The sequence below is a fragment of the Seriola dumerili genome, unplaced genomic scaffold (assembly GCF_002260705.1).
Source record: "Seriola dumerili isolate Sdu_G_001 unplaced genomic scaffold, Sdu_1.0 BDQW01000088.1, whole genome shotgun sequence".
Taxonomy (NCBI): domain Eukaryota; kingdom Metazoa; phylum Chordata; class Actinopteri; order Carangiformes; family Carangidae; genus Seriola; species Seriola dumerili.
Window position 1 is genome coordinate 3,959,943 of NW_019174343.1, and position 23,537 is coordinate 3,983,479.

The 23,537-nt window shown below is 41.5% G+C and overlaps 2 non-coding genes across 2 annotated transcripts; both read right to left on the minus strand.

Annotated features, from left to right (window-relative positions):
• Positions 1-1,303: 1,303 nt before the first annotated feature.
• trnap-ugg lies at positions 1,304-1,375 on the minus strand. The gene has a single exon. It is a non-coding gene; the product is annotated as a tRNA-Pro (tRNA).
• A 1,383-nt stretch (positions 1,376-2,758) lies between these two features.
• On the minus strand, positions 2,759-2,830 carry trnap-ugg. Its single transcript has one exon. It is a non-coding gene; the product is annotated as a tRNA-Pro (tRNA).
• Between the last annotated feature and the right edge of the window lie 20,707 nt (positions 2,831-23,537).

Below are 23,537 nucleotides of genomic sequence, written 5' to 3' on the forward strand. Positions count from 1 at the left end.
GAAGACACCACACAGGCAGCAGATGTCCACAAGTTGACCTCTGACAGGATACGCTGTTCAGCCTATAAGAATGACACCTAAGTTTTCTTCTCTGACGGCGACGTCTCTTGTACAGCACCACACATCATGATATGGAAATATTCCAAAACTGACAACCAGTCAAAACACCTTTTATTCCACACTTGTGTTGACATATAGCACTTATTTCATATTAGGACTATCTATACAGCAAAGATACTACATCCAAACATGACTGTAAACCTAAGCAGCAAGTGAATAAGCCACAATACAGGTGGAAGATCCGTTGCAAGGCCTGTGGTGAAAGTTGTTAGTGGTGACAACTTTTATCATGTGGGCTGGAGGTGTACATGGCTGCAGGAACAGTCTACATCGCACCTCTGCTGCTGCAGGCCTGCATGGAGGAAAGCTACGTGACCTTGGTGCTCGGTTAGTGAATGAACCATACACACTGGGTGACCATGGGTGAAAAGGTATGATGTTAACACTCATTATAGCATCAAGCAAACATTTTCCCTCTAAACTCCTTAGATAGTTGCATTGAAATAACTACTTGAAGGTCTCCAGTATTAAAATAAAAATAGGTATAATGGTGCTCCATCCCACCAGTGCAGTTCCAGAGACTTGGAAGAATCAACACCAAAGCAGATTGTACAGCATGTGGAGGGCCAATACCTTACTAAGACAGTTTGTGTTGTCTATGCCAGTTTGTAGCATCCACATAACACCGAGGTAGTTGATGGGGAAGGTCTGCTTTGATATACTGCATTGTAATTTTCTTCTGTTGCCAATGACCATTGTTGTACAATTCCAAACATTGGGCTCGTCCAGGATTTGAACGCGGGACCTCTCACACCCTAAGCAAGAATCATACCTCTAGACCAATGGACTACACATATTGCATAATGTATGTCCAGAAACATATATGTGATATATAGTGATTATTTTCATTGCCATTACCACACGTTATACATTCAAGGGTGGCACTGCAACACAGTGATAGAGTTGGTACTTGTACTTTTCTTAAGAAAATCTATTTTAGAGAAGAAAATCAAAAACAGGTTCAAGTATGGTGCTCCATGCGTCAAGTACAGTTCCAGAGACTTGTAGAATCAACACCAAAGCAGATTGTACGGCATGTAGGGGGCCAATACCAGTTTGTGTTGTCTATGCCAGTTTGTAGCATCAAAAAAACACACCCAGGTACTGCTGCTTTGATACACTGTATTTACAGACGTTCCTTCTTATGTTTATGAGTTGCTAATGTCATACTGTTCAAGATAATGGGCTCGTCCGGGATTTGAACCCGGGACCTCTCGCACCCAAAGCGAGAATCATACCCCTAGACCAACGAGCCACTTATGTTTGAACTTTATCTCAAGTAAAAATCTCAAATTCTGAGTACACTTACTGCCGCAAAGTTTCTGTTCAAAGTGATCATAAAGAGAAAGCCATTACTGAGTGCACTCAAAAGGCTTCAGAGAATGATGGCGAGCATTCAGTAGTATGATCTGGACAGAGTGTATGTAGCTGGTTAGAAGAAAACAGAAGTTAATGGATGCAGGGCTTAAAGTAAAAAAAGAATCCTGAGCCTGAAATGTTTTGTTCTTGTTTTTTTGCAGAATGTACAGATTCACTTCTCTTTAACAGCATGCGCTTTTCACCATTTATTTAAAAAATACTATATGTCAACAGTAACAGTGCAACAGCTCTAAAGTGCGAGCAACTTTGAAAAACTTCTGGATGAATGTAATTTTGAAAAAAAGATTTGCTCATATACAGTATGTGCTTTGCACCATTTTTCCTCTATTCTCCATAAAAGTATGTGCAATGTAAAAGACAACTGTAAACAGTACTGCAATACTATAGCAACATGTAAGTGTTTCCTTCTGAAAAACAGATAATGGGAAATAAATAAATAATGAAGATTAAAAAAATACAGTAACATTGGAGTGCTTAAAGAACTGGTAAACTGAAGTTTAAAGTGAAATGAAGAAGGCCACTATCACTTGTTTCTTCATTCTTTTTGGGTTGTAAACAAGGAAGTTGTGAAGGACAGATCATGTTCAGCAATGAACGTGTATTTTTTGATCACAGACACAGTCAGTCATTGATGAGTTACTGTGTCAACTGTAACTGTCGCTCCCAGTAACATAGTTATATGTTGGAGTGCGTGGACAGCAGCTTTATGACCGGGGTCCAATTCATGACGAGAGAGCACTTTTTTACCGCTGGTGGCAGATGGCAGCTTCCTCGAGCACACCGTGCAGAAACAAGCACCCGGCTCCTTCAAGCTGCTGGATCCTACACTGCCAGAGTTGCCAAGACCCGCCCCGCTCTGCTTCTGATTGGCTAGTAAAGTTGGTTAGGTTCAGTGTCTGGTTAGGTTGAAGAGAGCTGTGTTCCTCTCACACCATTGGTAGGTGAACTTTATTACCTCGAACATGATAAACTGCATCCACAACAAAATTCCCAAGTGTATTGATTTCATTTTTCATCTATTCTCTCACAGCGTTGTGCCGGAATCTTTAAGCCCTGTGGATGTAACTCCAGTTTTATGAGTATGTGTTTAACCAAAAGTGTAGCTCTTAGCACGTATGAAATAGAAAAAACTTTAGATCCTAGTGTGTTCGGATAGGAAATGACCAAAGAACCCACTCAATATATTTATATTCTCATCTGATATAGAGTTGCATTTGAGGGGTTTGTCAAAGGCTATCAAAGTATTTTTACAACTAACGGGCTCGTCCGGGATTTGAACCCGGGACCTCTCGCACCCAAAGCGAGAATCATACCCCTAGACCAACGAGCCACTGGTAATGCACATCTAAAGAAAAATATCGAATTCTGAGCTGAGCTTTAAAATACAACATGAACCTTTTACACAGAGTGTGGTTGTGGTTACTTATTATCTTTCAGATGTCTGTGAACTATTAGCATTTTCACTAAAGACACATTTCTGCTCCATCTCCGATTATTTCATCTAAATATTTGAAGAACTATGTGAGGCCTGAAAATGGAAAACAATGAGACTTTAACAGTTAGAGGAGAGTCACAAATCTCTGTACAAGTCAGTGAAACACACAGGAGATAAGGAAGACTTTACCTAACAGCTTATAAAGTAAATAGAGCAGGCAATATTTTTTTAAGTGATGGGCTAATTTAATTATCATTTTTTAACTGTTATTAGTATGCACAATGAGCTAATGTACAAATGAATTTACCCTAGTGGATTAATAGAGTGTCTGTCTATCTGTCTGTCTATCTATCTATCTATCTATCTATCTATCAATCAAGTATCTCACAAGTGGATGATACGCTGTTTGGGAGCCTAAAGTCAAGACCACTGGGCAAACCTGAAAACTCCATGGCCAAGTCTCAAGAAGGAGAGACTGTTCAAATTGTCACCAATGTGACACCAATATGAATGAAAGAAAATGCCAAATTGAGAGACAGCAGATTCGAGAGAACCAGGAGAGAAAGAACCTGGAAGACCTCAACGCCTGTCCGGCCCAAGGAGCAGCGGGGGGAAGAGGTGAGAGCCAGACTGAGGGGCCCAGCAAGAAAAAGCTAAAGACCACCAGGCTCGTTGTTGTGCTCGTTGGAGACACGCACAAGAGTAAGCAGTGCTAAGGTCAACAGTCAGACAGAAGGAGGAGGAGGAGAAGCTACGTCAGAAGGTGCTGCGTGGGGCGTCGAGCAGCTCAGTTGGATGAGCATCCGCTCCATGTGTAGAGGCTACAGTCGTGGCTGCGTCGCTGGTTCGAGTCCCCCTCTCTCTGCCTCCCCATTTCCTGTCTCTCTCTACTGCGACTATCAATAAAGGCACAAAAAGCCCGAAAAAATAAATTAAGCGTAAGACCATCCACCAATAGCTGTGGGAACGAGACCTCTCAGCCATGTCCAAACACATAGAGAGTGTCGACACAGCCGACCAGCTGATCATAGAAAATCAGCACAGCTCAACGCGCCTCAATGAGATGAAGGAGGAGATGCTGATGGAGCTGAGGGCCATGGGAATCCCTGAGAAATACTGCAGGAAAGTGGTAGTGTTTCCAAGGACCTACACACAGAACACACACAGAAGGTACAAACAGACCACTGAGTCTGACCTGAGACCAACCTGCCTCCCACCCATTACAAGATAACCCAAAGCCACCATCTGCAGCATCATCACACATCTGCAATGCTTTCACACCGAGGTCCAAGCACCAATGATCTGGACCAGCCTGATGCTCCGCGTCCTGTCTTCCCCGCTTCCTTTCCTTACCCTAACCCTTGAAATATGCTAACTCTGTTCTGTATGTTCACACTCAAAGCCTCATGTGTTTAATATGAAAATTTGCACCCTACCATTCCTGTGCTCTGAAAGACAGTACAGCAGGAATGGTGGTGAAGGGGCTTCACCAAAACACATAGAGAGAGTTTTCATCCAATGAAGACTTGCATTTGAGAGCTCTGCCAGTGACTATCTGTTTTATTTTATTTTATGAGTTTAAAGACTAATTTAAGTGAATTTTAACAGGTAATTCTGCTGATGTGAAAACATTTTCTCATGTAAAGAACAAGAGATTTAATGCATTTCTAAGTATATTCCCTATGCAATTGGGATTCATTCCAAAGTAATTTTCAATTTGTTACCTTTATTTAAAAGTACAGTTGTTTGGTGTATTATTGAAGTTTGCATTTAGAAAATTGGGCATCCCACATAATCTTCACAGTCTTTAAGGAAGTCATACAGTTATTAGCAACTTTCCAGCTAAGCCTACTTTACTTTACATCCACACATAGTCCAATAGAAATCCAATTCAAACTCAACAGCTATACACATTCTATGAACATTTAAGTTCTCACAATAAGTCTGACACAAGCACTGAAACCTGCTATGAAAATGCCAAATCTGCTGCTCAACCTGAAGTTAAAGACTACGAAGAAGTGAGAAAACTAGAACCCTAATAGAAAAGGCTGAAGGGTGCACAACACAGGCACTAGGGTTGGGCATCTCTGGTGCGAGGCCAATATGACACGAAACACTGTCAACAATCCAATGTAATAAAGATACATATGCAGCAACTACCCACACAATACGATTCACACCCCAATCACGATGCAATGTGATTCAACACAGTGCGATTCAATGCTATACATTGTGATTGAACGATGCAAAGGAATAATATGTATATGTAGGAATAATGCTAAACAATTCAATGAGTTTGATTATTTTTTTGATCAACTAAAATTAAGACCTTTCACAAACTGGCCTTTTTTTCACAAATTCGAAAGTGTTCTCTGACTGTCAGTTACTGTATTTGAACAAGTGGAGCTGTTAGCCAGCGGGGCATGGAAAAAATTTGCAATACTTTGCTGACTGTCACCACTCTGGGGGTAGTAGCCATTACTGAATCTGAACCTGAGGCAGGGGATGTCGGTTTACTGACAGAGGCCTCCACGGTCACACCACGTCGTCCCTTCAGGTGAGTTATACGTAAAGTAACGTAGTTTAATGTAATGTAGGTCCAGTTTAAGAGGAATAAAAGTATAATAATATCAAATTATAGGGTCAGTCACATTTCTAAACAAATGAATAAAACATGTAATAATGTAATAGATCGGATTTTATTGATGCAAACATTTAATAAAACTGATGCACCTCGATTTCTTACCAAAATTGCATTGATTCACAGCTGCTCTACCGATGCACTCACATCTTGCCCGTGCGTGTTCGTATGTCGATACAAATTGGTTAATCTTCCCATGTCACTCAAGGACGGCAGAATCTTCACCTTGAATGCTGTCACTGTTCGGCCGTCATCCTCGGCTGGCATCAGGTGTGTGTTTAGGAAGCTGAGGGTGATGGGGTAAATGTTGGAAATTGACCTGTCCTTCTCTGTGGACATGGTGGTGGTCGCACATTTTAAGGTCTGCAACCCAGGCGTAATCTCCTCCATTATCTAGCAGCATTCATCTAGGATCGCGAGGGTTCTGGCTTCTTGCAGCTTTGTTACTGTTCGGTCGGACAGAACAGCTGTAACTGCCCATCGTTCTTCAAGAAGTCTTCTGATCATGTCGCACACGAGTTCCACCTGGTTTCACACGACTGTATGAGCCAGTGTTTCGGAAGATTCATTTGTTCTTGTTTGGCCTCCAGTGCCTCGCATGCAGGGGTGCTGTAGCTGAAATGCCTGACAAGCTGCCCAGCTGCAACGATAACCCGATTCACAAACACATTAAATCCACCATTTACCGACAGCTGAAGTGTATGTGCAAAACAGGCAACTTTGTCCCAGTTCACCTGCCCGGGAGAGTTAGCAGCCATGATGTTGCATGCATTGTCGTGGATACATGCAGATGCTTCCCCAGTAAGTCCCCAAGTCTCCACCGCATGCTCTGATAGTATGACAGCCAATTTAACTTGGCAGTCCTCATCGATATAGTGGCATGTAATTGTCACGTAGTTCTCCATTGGCAAAGCCGTCCAGCAGTTGGTCGTGAGAGCCACGCTAGGAAGTTGCGTTTTCAGCTTTTTTTCCTCTGCAAAATGGGCCTTAATTCGATGGGTAACTGTCTGTTTTGATGGGATTTGGTAATTAGGCTCAATATAGCCCAGTGGCTCCTGAAAACCTTCGCCACAGTCCACGCTGATGGGCAAAATGAGTTATCTCCTCAAACTGCCTCGCATGGCATCTTCTCCCTACTAACACGGAGTGAAAAGTTTGTTGGCCTCCATCATCCGATGCTTGTGGATGTTGGCTTCACAGGTGATATTGCATTGTGCTAGTAATACTGCTATAATACAATACTGCACTGCATAGCTTACAAATAACCTTGTCGTCAACTCGGTCGAAACGGGCCCACGTAGTACTTCTTCTTGCTTGCTTCATTTTGCTCAGACTCAGCAAAATATATCTGTAGGTACGTGTGGTTGGTGGTTGTCGACACGCCCCCATGAGTTGATTGATATGTAAGCCTATCTTTCTTTTATCATACAGCAGACTTACTTCTAAAAAATTATGTATGAATATATTCTAAATTGTTTAACTGATGGTATTAATCGGCCAAAATTCTTATTGTCGGTTAATGGTTAATTATTAACATCCCTAGTACCCGCCATTCAGAGATTTTGTAAACTTCCTGTCAAAGGAAGCAGATCTCACTTGTGATCTTAAAGACAAGCACTCAAGAGTATAGAAAACGAGAAACCAAAACACCCACGAAGTCAAACCCTTCAAGCAAAGACACTGTCTACCATCACCACACAGAGTAGCATCTGATCATGCGTCTTCTGCAAAAGAACAGGACATGTTCTCGCCAAGTGCAGAAAGTTCAGTGAATAGACAGTACAAGATCACGTCAAGTTTGTGCAGGCTGAGAAGCTCTGCTTTGGAAGTTTGAAGACTGGTCATCACTCAAGAAGGTGTTGATAACAGAAGTACATACGAAAGGTGTCAGACGAGACATCCGACATGTTTGCACGATGACAAGTTCAAAGAAAATCAAAAGCCAACAAAGAGAGACAACGACTCAACTGCCAGCAGTTGGTCCAGCTCTGGGCTTCATCCTTATACTGATAACTGACTCGGTTAGTGATGCGACAAGGCCTTTTTGGTTGACATGCCCTTTTATTTGGAAGCATAGGATGCTGCAAATCATGCCACGGGCCTGGTGCTTGGCTTATGTCCCCACAGCGCAAGCTTCCTGCAGTCTACAGTGGTGTACCTGATGGACTTGTGTTGAGTTGGCTTCTACAACTGCACATGCTTACACCTTAAATTGTGCCCAAGGTAAAAATCAGTCAGTTAAGATGTGAATGAGCTGCTGTCTGGATCAAAGACTTGTTTTGCAGTCACAAAGCAGGTGTATAATGAGGTGTGTAATTGCGAAATTCAATACATTACAGCGGCGCTGGTGTCACAATTTAAACATCAATACATTTTAAATACAACAAAAATTATGTGCCTTAGTTCACAGAAGTAAAACATTAGAGTCTGTGAAACAAAGGAGTTTCAACAAAGTGGAATCTCAGCATCACAGAAAACACAATACAGAACAAATTTGATCAAATGTGCAAATGTAACAGATTTGGTGAGAAAAACAAATATGATCCCCGCTCAGCGACCACAGTCCTGTTCTATTAATAGATGATGAACAAAATCCAAGGAGACATTCATCATCTATTGTATCAAGAGCCTTGTATCGAACAGTCGACTATTGATAAATAATGTGAGTTGTTTAGGAAGGGTTTATGAAACCTTTATGTGGAATTCTGAATAGTCACTAAGTTTACTCAAGAAAAGAAGAAAAAAAAAAGGGTTTGCTGAGCTTGCGTTATCATCATCACGCACTTTTGAAGCTGTACTTATTTATTATTTATTTATATAAGATGTACTGCGTACCATTTCAAAACTAACAAAAAAGATGACATGATGAGTTTGATGAGATTGTGGATTAGAGTGGGATCATAGGAGCGTCATTGGTGAATAACTCATTGCCGTTTTATTTTGGATTTTGGATTCCTTCAGTGTCTCCTCCTCTACAAAACAAACACACCTGATGATTAAAACCCTTAAAATCACTGAATAAATCAATCTCAAGGATCAGTGTTTTTTCCGGTGCTCTTGGCTGGACACAGGAAGTCAGGAGGGGCAGCGAAAGAGGCTGTTTGCTCAACTTGTTTCTCCGATAACTTGAGATCTAGACGTCCCCAAATCCTTCATCTACTTAAAGGTTATAAAAAGTGACGGTCATGTGACTTGAAACAGTAAGAAAGTAGTCGGCTGGAAATGTTTTCATGTCCGGACATCCGACCAACAGCTGGCATTTATGGAGGCGAAAGTGGACTGGGCACCTACACGACCGGTTATGCACTTTCTACTTCCTGTTTTAGTTCATTTGACAGGATGTTTGTGTATTGTTATCGAAAGTTCAGCTAATGAGCTGATAACACCCAGAGGTCTCTGCAGCAGGAAGGAAACCTGCAGCTTTAAAGCCAGGTTATTTTCTGCCTGAGATCTATTAGCAGCTCAGTGATCTGAACTCCCAGAAACACTTTGTACTATATACACGTACTGTGGTTATTATTTTCTATGTAATGTGTTATATGTTTGTCTGTCTATGCAAGGTGATGCATGTATGTATGAAAACACAGTATTACATTTTTTTTTTTTGGGTCAGGCTATTTTTTATGCACAAGGTCACAAACATAGACAAACTACTGTCATACTGTAAATAAATCATGGTTAAAGTGTGAGGCCTGAGCTTTTTTGCTTGTTTTAAAGCTGATCTTACTTCATGTTGTTGTGCTGCATGTGCAGACTATCACAGAGTTATACAGTTTGGAAATTCTCCTGATCAAGTTTTTTTGGATCTGATCCTGAATCTTCGAGTCCACGTCATTTTAACCTCTGGTCTGAAGGTATTTTCACAATCCTCAAAGAATTTTCTAACCATCTAGATGCAAAAAATATTCCATCCTTTGGATAATAAAAAATTCTTTAAGCCATTTCCCAAGTGTTGACTCTGTGTTATCCAGGTAGCCAGCTGCTATCATCTGATTCTGAAGCAAATGCAACTTGGAAACCGTGTGAACACAATATTTTTTCATCCAGATGTTAAAGAGTCTTCAGGGTTTCTGGAAATACCTTCAGAACAGCAATAAGTGTTTTTAAATGACTGTCTCTGATTTTCAAACATTACCAATCTCTTGAAGACTCATCTCTTCAGAGAGCACCTCCTCTCCTAACACCCTAACATGCCTAAACAATACTTACTATGCACTTACAGTGCACTTCTTCACTCGATCTTCATGCACTTAGATAGATATAGTACTTAGTATTTACACCACGGTCTCCTTGTAGGTTTCCTAAAACTAAAGGTAATGAATGTGAGTACATACAATCAGTTTACTTGTGAAGCTTCTGTCTTGTTGCAGGAATAGTTTAATATTTTGGGAAACACACTTATTTGCTCTTTCCCTGAGAGTTAGATGAGAAGATTGATATTAGTCTTATTTCTTTATGTGCAATACAACAGCTCCTGTTTCCGGTCTATATGCTAAGCTAACCATCTGCTACCTTCATATAGACATGAGAGTGTTGATCTTATCCCAAAAAATGTTGAACTATTCCTTTAAAGTGGGTGAAAAGAAAGTTAGGTTAGTGTACTGTTGGTAACAACTTTATTGGCTTGTGCCGAGATTGAGGTACGACAGGAAAGGCCATCAGCCGAAATCGACTGACGGTTGTTGCAGTTATGTGGAATGTGTTGTGACCGTTTGGCTTCGTGGCACACCCTATCCCAAGATTCATTACGCACCAGTTACGAAAGCAAACAACAGAGAGCCAGAGGATTCAACTTTTAAATGTAAGTACTGGGTTTCAGCTCAGTACAACTGTTGAAACAAACCAAGGGCGTTAAAACCTCAAGCTTTTGTGAAAAAAAGTTCAGCGCTTTGCAACCATGGACGTTTATTATAAGACCTGGATACGGTGCCACCGCTCTGCCTTGCAGCCAATTTTTCCCAGTGGCCAGTGGCCTCATTTTTCCCTTGTGGTATTGCAGTGAAAATTTTTTTCCCATTGACCACAATAGTAAAAGAGACACCTGTAAAACTGTTGACAGGACACCTCCGGCTGTAAACACAATCAATTATTAATCTTTGTATTGTATATTTTTAAGCCATGAGGTTTTAATCTTTATAAAAGTTTTCCAAAGCCCAGAAAAGCATTTTTTTCCCGGGATGACGTGACCGCTGTGTTCATGCACCGTACACGAGCTGCATCTCGGGAACGAGGATGGTTGCTAGGTTGATGCAAACGCCGTACGGGTGTACAAAAGTTAATAGGAAAACTGAATAATTAACGACTTAAAAGTGAGTCTTTATTTTCACACATCAAGATATTTTGTGATTTTGTGCGGCAGTTGTTGGTCACTTGTCAGCCTTTGTTCTCAAAAGTAATAGTTTTTTAATCTATATATTAACTGATATATTAGCTGCGTAATGACTGATTCACTGATATGACTCGGTAAGTGATTTTTCATAACTATCCCCAGAAAACTTTTCTTCAGTTTATTTTAATTTGGTAAGTCATTTACCTGATAGGTGATCGTTTCTGTCATCTGTGTGCCAGCAGCGTCTCATCCTGCCTGAAGTTCACCAGCCTGTTTTCCGCTCACAACAACCACATTCATTTAGTTTATGGCTTAAACTGTCTCAGTGGTAAAATTATAACTCTGACTTCACGTCCACTGGGTTGGCAGTGGTGGCCTGAGATGATGCAACCTGCTCCCCTTCTCCCATCGGTCCCTGAGGGAATGAACCATCCTGGACGCCCTCATCGTTGTCTCTCTTACTCCCCTACTGTGTGTTCAGTATACTGTATGCTAAATGTTCAGTGACATTTTTCCACATTTAAACTAAATCTTTCTTTAAAAAAATTCCTTTTGATTTATTTCATCTTTTTCAATTCGAATATCCGGGACAGTAATGTATTTAAAATACATGGGTTCTGTGACACCTACGTATGTGGACATTGAAATTCTGCAGTGTTGTGGAAATCATATCAATATTCTATTGAACTCTCTCATAACAAAGAGCCACAACATGGTCTGGCAGAGAGTTGTCACAAATAAAAGAGCTTCACTTTTACAGTCTTTTACTGTCTCTCGCTCGCTGGGACTCTGAAAAACTGTCTTTTCAGTTTTTATTATTGTTATTCATATTTTCATTTTATGGTATTCTGTTTATTTACTTTTTAAAATTGTTTGAAATAAATCTTTCGTTCATTCGTTCTGTTTGTTCTTTCTTTCTTTCTTTCGTTCTTCGGTTGGAACAAACGTGGTGACGTACCTCCCGCAAGCTGAGGTGTCCACACCATACCCCTCTGTTCTGACTCAATCTTTTCTTCTTGAAAAATAATATATTTTCTAAATTCAAGAATAATTGTGTTGTATTTCATATACGTATGATTTGCATTAGTAAATCTTGGATATATTTTGTAATAGTAAGATCTGTAAAAAAGACTTAGAATGCACATCTAGGAAACAGTTACATTTCTTGTTAAATTTAACTGTTTACTAGATGTATATTCTAAGTCATTTTTCACAGATTTTACTGTAACTAAACATGGAAATAATAACCTATTTACAAGGTAAAATTAACCCAACATTACAGTTTCTATGACCCAACATTTGGATAGAAATAATCCACTAGTTTATGTGGTAGAACTAACTCAGCATTGTAGTAAAAATGATCCAGGATTTGGATAGAATTTTTTACCCATCTTGCTGGATTAAATTGACACAGTGTGTAGTTGGTGCCATAGTTACCCAGCAGTGTTGTTAAAAAACTACCCCATAATGGGTAGTTCTTAACACAGCATTTTTTAGTGTGTAGAAGCCGTATTACTTGTCCATGAAGTCCACAAACATAGCATTTGTGAACGCGCAGTGCCTGATCCAGATCCGCCGTTTGCTCGTTCTCATAGCCCAGAGGCATGATGGGAGTGACACTACTGCACGTATTTAGTGGGCCGCATAACTTGGAAGTAACCCGGACTTTTTCAGATCTGGGATCCAGGTCTTATAGCACATCCATGTTTGCGATGCAACAGTAAGGGCTGGCACAGCCTGTGACACTGGGCGAAAATCTTCTATAGGCTAGACCGTCTCATTTTGGTTCGGCCTTCAAGTACTACTACGGCCACAGAGGACCACACCTTCGGGGACCACGTCCCCCTAAGGATGAAAAATACTGCTGCTGCAATGACTCTGCTACTCTTTTTACACCATATTTAGGGTGTATAAGTAGGTTTTTTAAACACATATAATCCCACCAAAAAGGCGATTGACTCCTTTTACACTGCCAGCTGAGTTTGCCTGAGAGGACAGCCACAAGTCCAGGGAGCACAGTCGTTATACGCAGTTAGGAGCACGAGCACACACAGATTCAAGAGTGAGCTGTTAGCTGCTGTGCAGACTGGTAAAACAGATAAGTTGTGTCTCATCCCTGGGTCGGAGCTTCTGTAAGTGTCTGAGCCTCCGTGAGAGACGCTTCGATCGGTGATTGAGTGGTTTTGAAACTTATTTTGGGGCTGCAGCTCACTCTTGCGTCCCCAAGTGCAGTGTAGCTGCGTTGTTTCTGGTGTAAGATGACTGCGTTGGGCAGGTGACAGGTGTGTCTGTGCTCTAAAAGACATCACAGCACGAAAAATAGACGAAAATTGGCGTGTGCGCGTGGTTGTGTTTACATCAACGCCAAGTCATTTGACCTAGGAGTGAATGTCGATTATACCCTGTCCCATTGCAGAGAAAAGCCTGATGTTAGTGTGTCTTAGCGGGTTTTTTCGACCAGTGTGAGGGTTATGAGAGCCATGAGAGTGAACCAAAACTAAAGTCACCATAAAGCTCCGTAAAACCAAGAGGCCTAACAGGTTCTGACATTGTCATTTGATATATTGTTATAAAAATATCAAACATGGCTGCCTAAGTTTCAAGTGTCTCAGAAGAAAAAAGGTCAAATGAACAAAAGTCTTAGAAAATAAACATCATTTTAAGTATGAGAAATATACTGTACACATATTTTTGTATTTGTATAATGATCCTGTGACCCCTCAGATTTATTTTTGGTCCCCTTGGGCGCCCCAGCCCCAGGTTTGGAATCACTGGTCTAAATGCAACGGAGCAGAAAAGCATAAATTATCATCTGCATTTCAGCTTGAAGAGACATTAAAAGTCCAAGTCTAGATGATCCTATTCAAAGTGTAAGCAATATGTTATTATTTCTCACATGACCATATCTTCTTTCTATTTATTGTGGGTACACAGTCCATGGTCCCTTTATAAATGTCATCTGCTGCACTTCTATGGTGAAGTCGTGTGTAGGCTGCTATGACTCTGAGATATGTGATGTGATGTCTGTGTAGGTTTAGCATGTGGATGAAGTCATGCCAGCACAGAGAGGCCATCTGGACACACACACACACACACACACACACACACACACACAAATGATTATAATAACTGTAGAGTATGAGTGTGTGACTGCTCCGTTTCTCCCCAACATATAAAGCCCATGTACAGACTGCATGTGTGTGTGAGTGTGTGAGTCAAATGTTAAGTGAAACATTCCTTCAACTCTGTTCAAACACGGCAAATCTCCACACGACACCCACCCATCCACCAACACGAGTCCACACACGCACAAATACACACACGCACATTAAACAAACAGAAATCCTGTCAAAGGATCAGGCGCCACGTTGGTTTACATTCAGAAAATGCTCCGTTTTAGTTTGACTGAGTTACTGTGATTAATGTAAACGGGTGATGGACTCAGTCGTCATACATAAACCAAATCTCGACCTCATACAGCACAGGAAACATGAACAGGACCCCTCTGCTTTGCTCCACTGTCACTGTGTGTTTGTGTGTGTGTGTGTGTGTGTGTGTGTACTGTCAGTGCTTTCTTTGTATCTTCTTACTCTTGTTCGATTGAAAGGGGCAGAGACAAACACACAGGCCACTTTGTTTTTCTGTGTATTTGTGGCCTATGGATTTGACCATTGTTTCTCTAAAAGAGTGGGAGAGAAAGAAGGGGGGTTAGGGGGGGTGGTGGTCAGAGTTTGAGAGTACAGTAGACAACGGAGGTCTAGTCAGTGATTGGTACAGCCATCTCTGACTGTTCTGTTCTGCCTACAGCCACAAAACATTTCCAATACAAGTCAGAATTTCTTCGTTTTTTCCTCTCTAAACACCCCAAAGTGTCGACTATGTGTGTATACATGCGCGTGTCACATGGTTGGCTCTTGTTGCCGTGGAGACGGAGGTGGCAGGTTGGGGTCGGGCACAGCGGGGCACAGAGCTGAGATTAACTGTGACTGTGACTCTGGGGCGAGGAGAATAAAACAGCAGGCTATCAGGGACCGACGTGACCTCGGTCTCTCTGCTCCTCCGGCTACTGGCGGCACATCCAAAGGAAACTTTTCATTGTCCAAGATCAGTCTCTTCACTTATCTCTGGAAACCCATGCTCAGCGCTCTGGGAGATGTGTCTGTGTGTGTTCTTGTGTGGTATTGTGCCTTTACTGAAGCTTGGGTTTGGGTTTTATTGATCCAGATTAATACAGTTTCAATGAGAACTTTTAGTAATTGACCTTTAGCTACCCCAACAATCATCAAACAGGCTCCCCCTCACTCTGTGTCTGTGGGGTGTTACAGTACAAGACAAGGTCAAACTGTAGCTGTCAGTTCCATTGCTGCTGCCGGTCCATCTCAGGGCTGTCCGGCCTCTTGTCCAAAACCAACCTTGTGTTAGCAGGACAGAGGGCTGTATTGTTGTGGTGGCTGTTCTGATGGATGCCTGGCCGATGACTTCAGCTCCACCATGAACTGCCTCCTTATTCTCCTATAGGACTAGGATCACAGCCGTGCCGGTCTGGGCATGGGACCACAGCTGAGAGGGAAGCAGTGGTCCAGTAAGATGCTGGGCATGTATATCTGTGGATTGGTAATTTTACATGTTTAATCCACTTTACATCACTATGTCTAAGGATAGAGGGTTTCCTGTGCTTTGTTCGGAAGCTCAGAGGCAAATTCCGTTATCTGTGAATTTTGGTCAACTGAAAATTGACCTGACTTCATTTGGCTTCCTTAATTTCAACAGCACCGTCTGCTAGTACCTGCACTACCTGACAATTATAAAATGACAATGACATTGATATATGAAATGAAATAAAAATAACTAAATGTTTGCTCTGATGCATTGCTGTTTGTATGAGGAAAGTTTCAAGCAGGGCAATATTTAAGTGGTGAGAATTTATATATACTGATTGGAACAAGGAAATTAGCTTAAAACAACATGGTAATATAGCTACTGTATAGCTACAGTGTGTGTTTGTGAGTATATGTGTGTGTGTGTGTGTGTGTGTGTGTGTATTACATATTATATACATATTTATATATGTATATAAGTGTCTTAGTAAGGTGTTGAGTCACCAATTGGCATTGATTCTGGTGGTGAAGAGCACTGCGTAACACACTGGTTCAAAATCTCCCATAGATGTTCAATATTGTTGAGCTCTTGGTGAAGGTGAAGGTCATAGCATATGATTCACATCATTTTCATACTCATCACAGTGATCCCTGGTATGCTTTGGATGGAGGCATTGTCATCCTGGAAGAGACCACTCCCATCAGGATAGAAAAGTTTTTTTGTTTTTTTTTTCAACTTTATTTATTGTTATTTTGTTCAAGTATACCAACATCTTACAACATGCAGCACACACCAACCCCTGTCCACATACACACCCCCCCATTAAATATGACAATTATCAGACAGCTGTCAGTTGTCATTGTTCCTTCTTGACCATTTGGTTATTTGCAGTTGTCCATCATTTTCAATATGTCCACACACAAAAAGGTAAGAATGATTCCACTGACCCTGAAGGCGAGTAACACCACGTTGTTTCCAGTTGTGTGTAACAACCCTCGTCTGTGAATATTTGAACTTAATCAGTACCAAGTTCAATAAACATACCCCTCCACTGAATAAGATAAACAAAGGGAGAACAAAGATAGAAAATTAATAAATAAACAAAAAATTAAATTTAGAGGCTACAAAAACTTCATCATAGGAAAAAAGTTATTGCTCAGAACTACTTTGTACTGATTTGCAGTGACCCCTCCCTCTAAGAGATCAAATGAACCAAAACCACAACATGATTACTGCCTTGTGTACTTACTGACCTCTGTGGGCGCCTACGGCTAAAAGGGTCACACAGGAACATTTTGAACATATATATCACAGGTGTACTCAGCCTATGCATATATGAGAAAGAAATATTGTGTATTTCAAATGATCGTAGTTCAACATAAAAGACAGGTTCACTGGTGTTTTTTTTAAACTTCAGAATGTAGAATTAGTTGTGGAGCTGGCCTGCAATTAAATTTGATAATGTTAGCATGTTCCAACCCTGTGTTTTAAAAGGGGACCATCCCCTGTGGTTTACATCTGGATCAGTGATCATGAGTTGTTCAACAGTGCAGGTGAGGATCTGGTAAAAGTCATGTTTCTGGCAGGGGATTAGCCTGAATGTTTGTTTAGCATTGTGTGGAGGAGCTAATGGGCCTGAATAAACCACAGCGCTAACAGCCCAATGACATTTTTATTGGGCCTCATAAAACAGGATGTAGAAATAATGATTCTTTATGAATTCCATGCACTCCACATTATCCCTTAAATGCGCAATTTCACTGTGATGGAAAGCAGAGGTCCAGCAATCAGTGTGTGTGGAGGGTTCATATACTAAGTGAAATGTTAGCCTGTGAGAAGGCATTAGCTGCTCTTTGGGGAGCAAGATCACAGTGCTAGGGGGTATTTCAGGGAGGTTAAAAGCCACATTGATATATAGCTACTCCACCTTATTTTCCTTCCTACCTATACCTCCCTCTTCAAATCTCCAGCTCTGAGCCCGTAGCTAGCTGGCCAGCACCCATAAGCTCCTGGGGGAACAGCAGTGATTCTTGGAGGCCCTTTTGTCCCGTCGAATGAAGACTTCTCCGCTGGTTGTTATGGTGAAGGCAGGCCGGCCGATGCTTGGCTCACTGCCACCTACTTACAGAGAGACAGATGGGAGAATAAACTCGGTGGGAGGGAAAGAAAGGAGAGGATCTGGAGAGATGAAAGTCATGTAGGAGAAGATGTTAGCGTGGGGACAGATGACAGAACAGCAGCATAAGAGGAAGAGGTATTTTTTAACATGTGACAAAAGGTGCATGAGTTGGTGGGAAAGTCGGCAAAAAGGGGAAGTGAACGAGACAGAGAGGGAGATTCTCCTTCACAAGACAGCAGGTACATGACACATTTTTGGAATAGCATCCAATAAAAAGGTGCTAAAGAGTGTGAGAAAGGTTTTGTAGACACTAGTAGCTAAATGCTTTGCTAACTGCCTCCGGCCAGTGTTAACACCTTGTCACTGGCAGGGTGGAGCTGGCTGACATTTATCCACTTCTTTCAACTCAGGGGTTTTAGTCTGTTGTATTTAGGGGTTGTTCGTTTTTATCTTTGGTAAAATCTTCTGTACTTCACTGGACATTTTCACTTTGTCCTGTTTATTTTTGCTAAACATTTGGACCATGCTGAGTGGTGATTCTGCAACAAAAGTTCATTAAAATCAAATTTAATGTATAGATTGAAATTTTTTTTTTTTCTGGACTCAACCATTAACTCACTTCTTCTGTTTCATCTCCTACAATTCCTCCAATCACAACGTAACCTCTCTCTTTTGCAGTTTTTGCAAGCTAACATAGTAGATCAGCAACTAAATCTTATTTTTGCCAATTTGAAATTCTGAGAGATCTCTGGAAGCTCCACTCTGTTACTACGGATAGGACAGACCACTGTCAACTCTGGAGTCATAGGAGTGCCATAAAAAATAATAAATCTGTAAAAGAATAAGAAAATCAATGTGTAAATATAAAGAGAAATAAATAAAACTTTTGCTTTTACCTATTGCTTTTGCTTCTGTCATGTTGTTTTTGCTTTTACCTAAAAGCAATAGGTAAAAACATTTTTTTTTAATTGTGTTATTTAAGTCTCTTTATATTTCAATTTTTTATTTACTTATTTATTTTTTTATTCATTTCTGTTTATATAATCACATTTATTTTCTCATTCTCTTACAGATTTATTCTTAATTTGGCACTCCTACGACTCAGTCATCATCCCACTGGAGTGTTAAGCTGTAGGTGTTTACATCCACCACATAACGCAGAGCTCCTGACCCAGGATTGGTGGACAAAGAGAAACGTGCTGGTTTCGAGCAGGTGGCACATATTTGAATTTAAGCAGTGAAGGATTTGACCTACTTCTCATGTGAAGAGAAGGAAAGTGAAGGTCAAGAGAGAGAGAGTGGGGTAATTTGGACATTCAAGATGGTAATAGGTCCTTAATCATTGGCGAAAAGTAACTAATTACATTTTCTCAGGTGCTATATGTAACATTGTACTTTACTTTGACACTTCCACTATATGCTACTTTATACTTCTCCCTCACTGCATGGGAAATGATGTTGGCTACTTTCTACTCCATACCATTCATATACAAACATATGATGCTTTGTTACACATTAATCTACTCAACAGCTTATAAAGGAGTCAGTATGAGCTTCACTTTCACCAGCTACAACCTTAAAATGCTTCTTATTGTGCATATTAATGCATTAGTAATAATAATAATACAATAGGCCATTGTGTCAGTGTCGTTCAGACCAACTTGAATTTAACTTTTGAACATGAGGCAAATTCATTTTCTGTCTGAATCTGAGACGCCTGAAAGAAATATAAACTGGAAATAAAGTTTCTGAATTTGCACACCTTGAAAGTGACTATTGGGAATTTCACAAAGTCAAATATTACAGTACAGTGAATTCAGTGGTGTTTAAATTTCAACACTACGTATTCAGAAGAGATTACATTTCAAAATTTGGTATTCGGTTACTGATATATAATTGTAATTATTATGGCAATGATTTGCTTCCATGCAAATGGAGGTCACAGGATGAAAGCCAATCCAGCCCTGAAAACTGAGTAAACTGTAAACTGTCGAGGAAGACCATGAGATGTGGTTGGGAAAGCTAGTCAGTAGACCTTACGTTAAAAATAAGCATCTTTGGTTTAGGGTAGGATACATTTTTTGAATAATTCACCCATCTCTAATGCCTCCTATGTTACCACCCTGCTGTCGATGTATGGACTAGCACACCAGGCAGCTGCTGTGCACAGCTGTAATCTTCTACACTTAGCTACATCTGCAGTCAGAAGCAGTTTGGACTTGTAAAATAATATTGTTATTTATATACTACCACTCATCAAAACCATATTTACTTGTTGTTGGTTTGATTTCTTGCTGCACTGAAGAAACTGTACTTGAACCTATGTTGAGTAAAAGTAGTAATAATACTGGCCTTGTGACATAGCTGTGAAGTGAGGGCTGAGGAGGAGGCATCAGAGGGTTGAGTGTGAAGATGGAGGGTGTGTGACGGAGGTAGCGGTTCAAGGGGTGGAGGGCTGGAGCAGATCAGGGGTGAGGGGGCTGTTCAGTGTTTGGTTAAGGCCAGATGGCAGGAGAATGGCGTCTGTAGCCCCTGGTCTGTGTGCCGTGTAGCGAGGGCTGGGAGGAATGCTCGTCTTTTCTTTACTCTCTCTCAGTGAGTGGAGACTCAGAGGACTGCGATATAACAGTGGATTAAGTCCCACATTCCCTTTTTAATCTCTCTATAGTCACCCTCAGCTGTTCACCCTCAGGCCTCTGCTCCTCTACCTCCCACTGCCTGTCTGTTGATGTTGGGCTGGCATACAGCACACACACACACACACACACACACACACAACATGACCATAGACACGCACCATAACCCCATCACTCTGAAATTCTCACAGGTTTTTATGTCAAAATTCAGTGAAATGGGTTCAAGTAAAATTAAATGTCTAAAAAAAACAGATACAATGTGTCAATTCTGTTAAATCAAAACCAAAAACTGAAGGTATTAAAAGAAATGATACTGTACACCTGCATGAAGTTGCTTGGCAACTGTTAGCGACATAACACAGATAAAGAATTAGCCACTTCTTGTGTAATGGTGCGGCTAAAGTCACTCAGCTGATGCGAGCGTGGATTCAGAGCTCTGCCTGAACTAACACTATGCTCGTGTTTAACGCTTAATTAACAGGATTAACTAATCTGGCTAAACTGTTTGCTTTCAACCAGTATGATCACCTGGCTGCTTGTGTTTCTTGCCAGTCAGACTTTGTTGTAGAAACATCAACATGTCCCCACAATTACTTCCAACTGACACCAACTGATGGTCACCTGCATCCATTACAGCTGCCTTATGGAACTGACATTGCAAAGAAGGTGGACAGTTTTACACATCAGATTATACTAACAGAATTTTAGTAAAAGTAGCTGTTTCCTTGGTGCATTTACCGAAATCCAACATATTCTCCTAAATCCCTGAGAGTTTACCTCCAGCTGGGCCTATTCCAGGGGCACAGAGAGCTGCGCTGCTACAGAAGAGGTTTCTCAGGGGGGCCACTCCAGACAAGCGCTTTCTGTGGCCCCAGTTAAAAGCAGTTATTTTCCAGAGCCCTGGCTGAACCTTATGTTACAATAAAGCTCTTTCCGGCTCCAGATAAATGCACACCCATAAGAGGAGCCCTCTCTACTGCCACCAGCACTGTAGCACCTTTAAAAGGGGTCCTGCTCTCCTCTTTCTTTTTTTTTTTTCCTTCTCCTCTCCCCCTTCATGCCCCTGATTTTCTTCAAGGGTCAGATCAGCACAGTGCTTTCAGGAATTCAAAGAACCGGATCGAGCCTGGTCATGCAGGTGCAGGAGATTTGGTTCCAGCAACTGTATGGTACAAGAGGAGGCGGGTAACAAGGTGCCAAGAGGCGGAGGGCAGGAAGGGAATGAAAGAGTGAAGACAAAGACCTGCGAGAGAAAAGGCTGTAGTAGCAGATAGTTTATGTTTGTATTGTGGATAAAGAGAGGCAGACCTTGGGAAGATGGGCAGAGACAGATAAACTAATGTTCATAATTGAGAGTCAAAGCCAGTCAGTAAACCTCACTTTGTTACAGTTCACATCATGGAAAAAAACCACGTCCGTTTTTCGATCAGTTTGAATCTTGAATCTCACCCAATGTTCCTGAACCCCAGATTAAGAGACAACACACAACTAATCTACATACGGCAATAATGTTTATACTCACGGCCCATTCGCTAACATTTTCCTCAGCTTTTAACCACAGATTACTGTCTTCTTCAGAGGATGGATGTAACTCCATCTCGCTGGCTGCTCATTCTCCACGATGTACCGGTACGAGCTAACTCCATCCACAACTGGTCAAACTTCAAACACTACCCACATGGTCTAATCCTGAATGACATTGTAAAATTTATGTTATATTCATTTGCAGTCCCTGCACTGACTCTGGTGACAAGCTAGCGTGATTAGTAAGATTTGTCGTCACTGTAACTGTGAGGAAGTTGTGTACGGCTGCCTTACATCTATCCATGACATAACCGGTGCTGTATCCGAAATGCTTCCTCACATTACTTCTCAGCTAGTTTGGTGTAGTGATATCTGTGGGCATGACTCACTGATTTCCTCCATTAAGAACAATAAGAGGCCAGTTCACTAACACAAATCAGACTGACTGACCACATTTTATGAGAGCTCATTGACACAGTTAAGTTTTATTTGACAAATTTTTACAGATCAAATATTTTTCCCACATTAAAACAATAGTATGAATTTCAAACACAAAGTGACAACACTAGTACGACATGTACTGATGCAGTTATGTACAAAAGGACATCATTTCTGAGAAATGTGGTTTCATTCCTGCTGGGGTCAAACAGTGGCCTGCAGCAGGGCCACAGTATAAACTGTAAAAGTAGTATGGAGGAAAACAGAGGGAAAGGTCATGAAGGACAAAAGAAGAAATGGGGAACAAAGGGGAGGAGGAAGAGGAGGGAAAGCCTGCAAGGGCTAATTAGAGTGATAATAGGGTGCCAGAACATGCAGAGGCAACTGGAAGGGGTCGACGTGACGGTATATGGAGAAGAAGGAGGGGATGGTGGGGTGACAGGGAGGAGAGTGGTGGGAAAAGGACGTGGGCCTTCCCCACCCTGTAGGGATGCTGCGTAATGAAGGGTGGGTCTCTGCAGACTTAAAATCAGCAAAATATCCCATGGACCTGAGATCAGCCTCCGCAAGAATAAATATATTTTCTCAGGAATACAGATCTCATCTGTGTACATCTATCACACGGCTACTCATGCAGTCACGCAGACAGTGTGTATAATCTGCTTCTGTCCCTCCACGTCGATTCTAGTTACAGTAGGTCTATGGCGATGGGAACCCCTGGGAGGTCCTGTGTCGTTGGGAACTCTCGCCTCTTGTTAGCCACTACATGGGTACGGTCTTTGATCAGCTCAGCTGACTCTTAAGCTCAGCTTAGTGCGGCAGGGGTCTGGAAAATCTGGGGAGAGGGAGAGAGGTAAGAGGTGGGGAGAGACGATGGAGAGAGGGAGTAACCGATGGCACCCACTGAACCATGTATCCTCTGGTGAGGAACTGGAAGGAAGACGAGGAAGGAAAGATGGAAAGGTGATGGGGGATAAACAGGTTGCAGGGATACTGGGTGGAGAGGATGGAGAAAGGAAGGGTCTCCTCCCACTCCTCCCCAGGCAGTTGCATGTTTCACGATCACCATCAGCAGAAGGTGCTGACCCAGTAGCTGAACCAAAGCCGCATGAAAGCAGGGTCAACCATGGTGAGTTTAGGAAACAGTGGAAGAGAAGAATTCATAGAATGCACTGGCTCTGTGTGTCACTAAATATTCAAGACATTCACGGAAAGTGCTCCCATCAACCTCTCACAGTGGTTTTAAGATTTAAGTATCCAAAATGACATAATCAGAGCCATTAGGACATCAATCAACAACAATAACCTAACCAAAC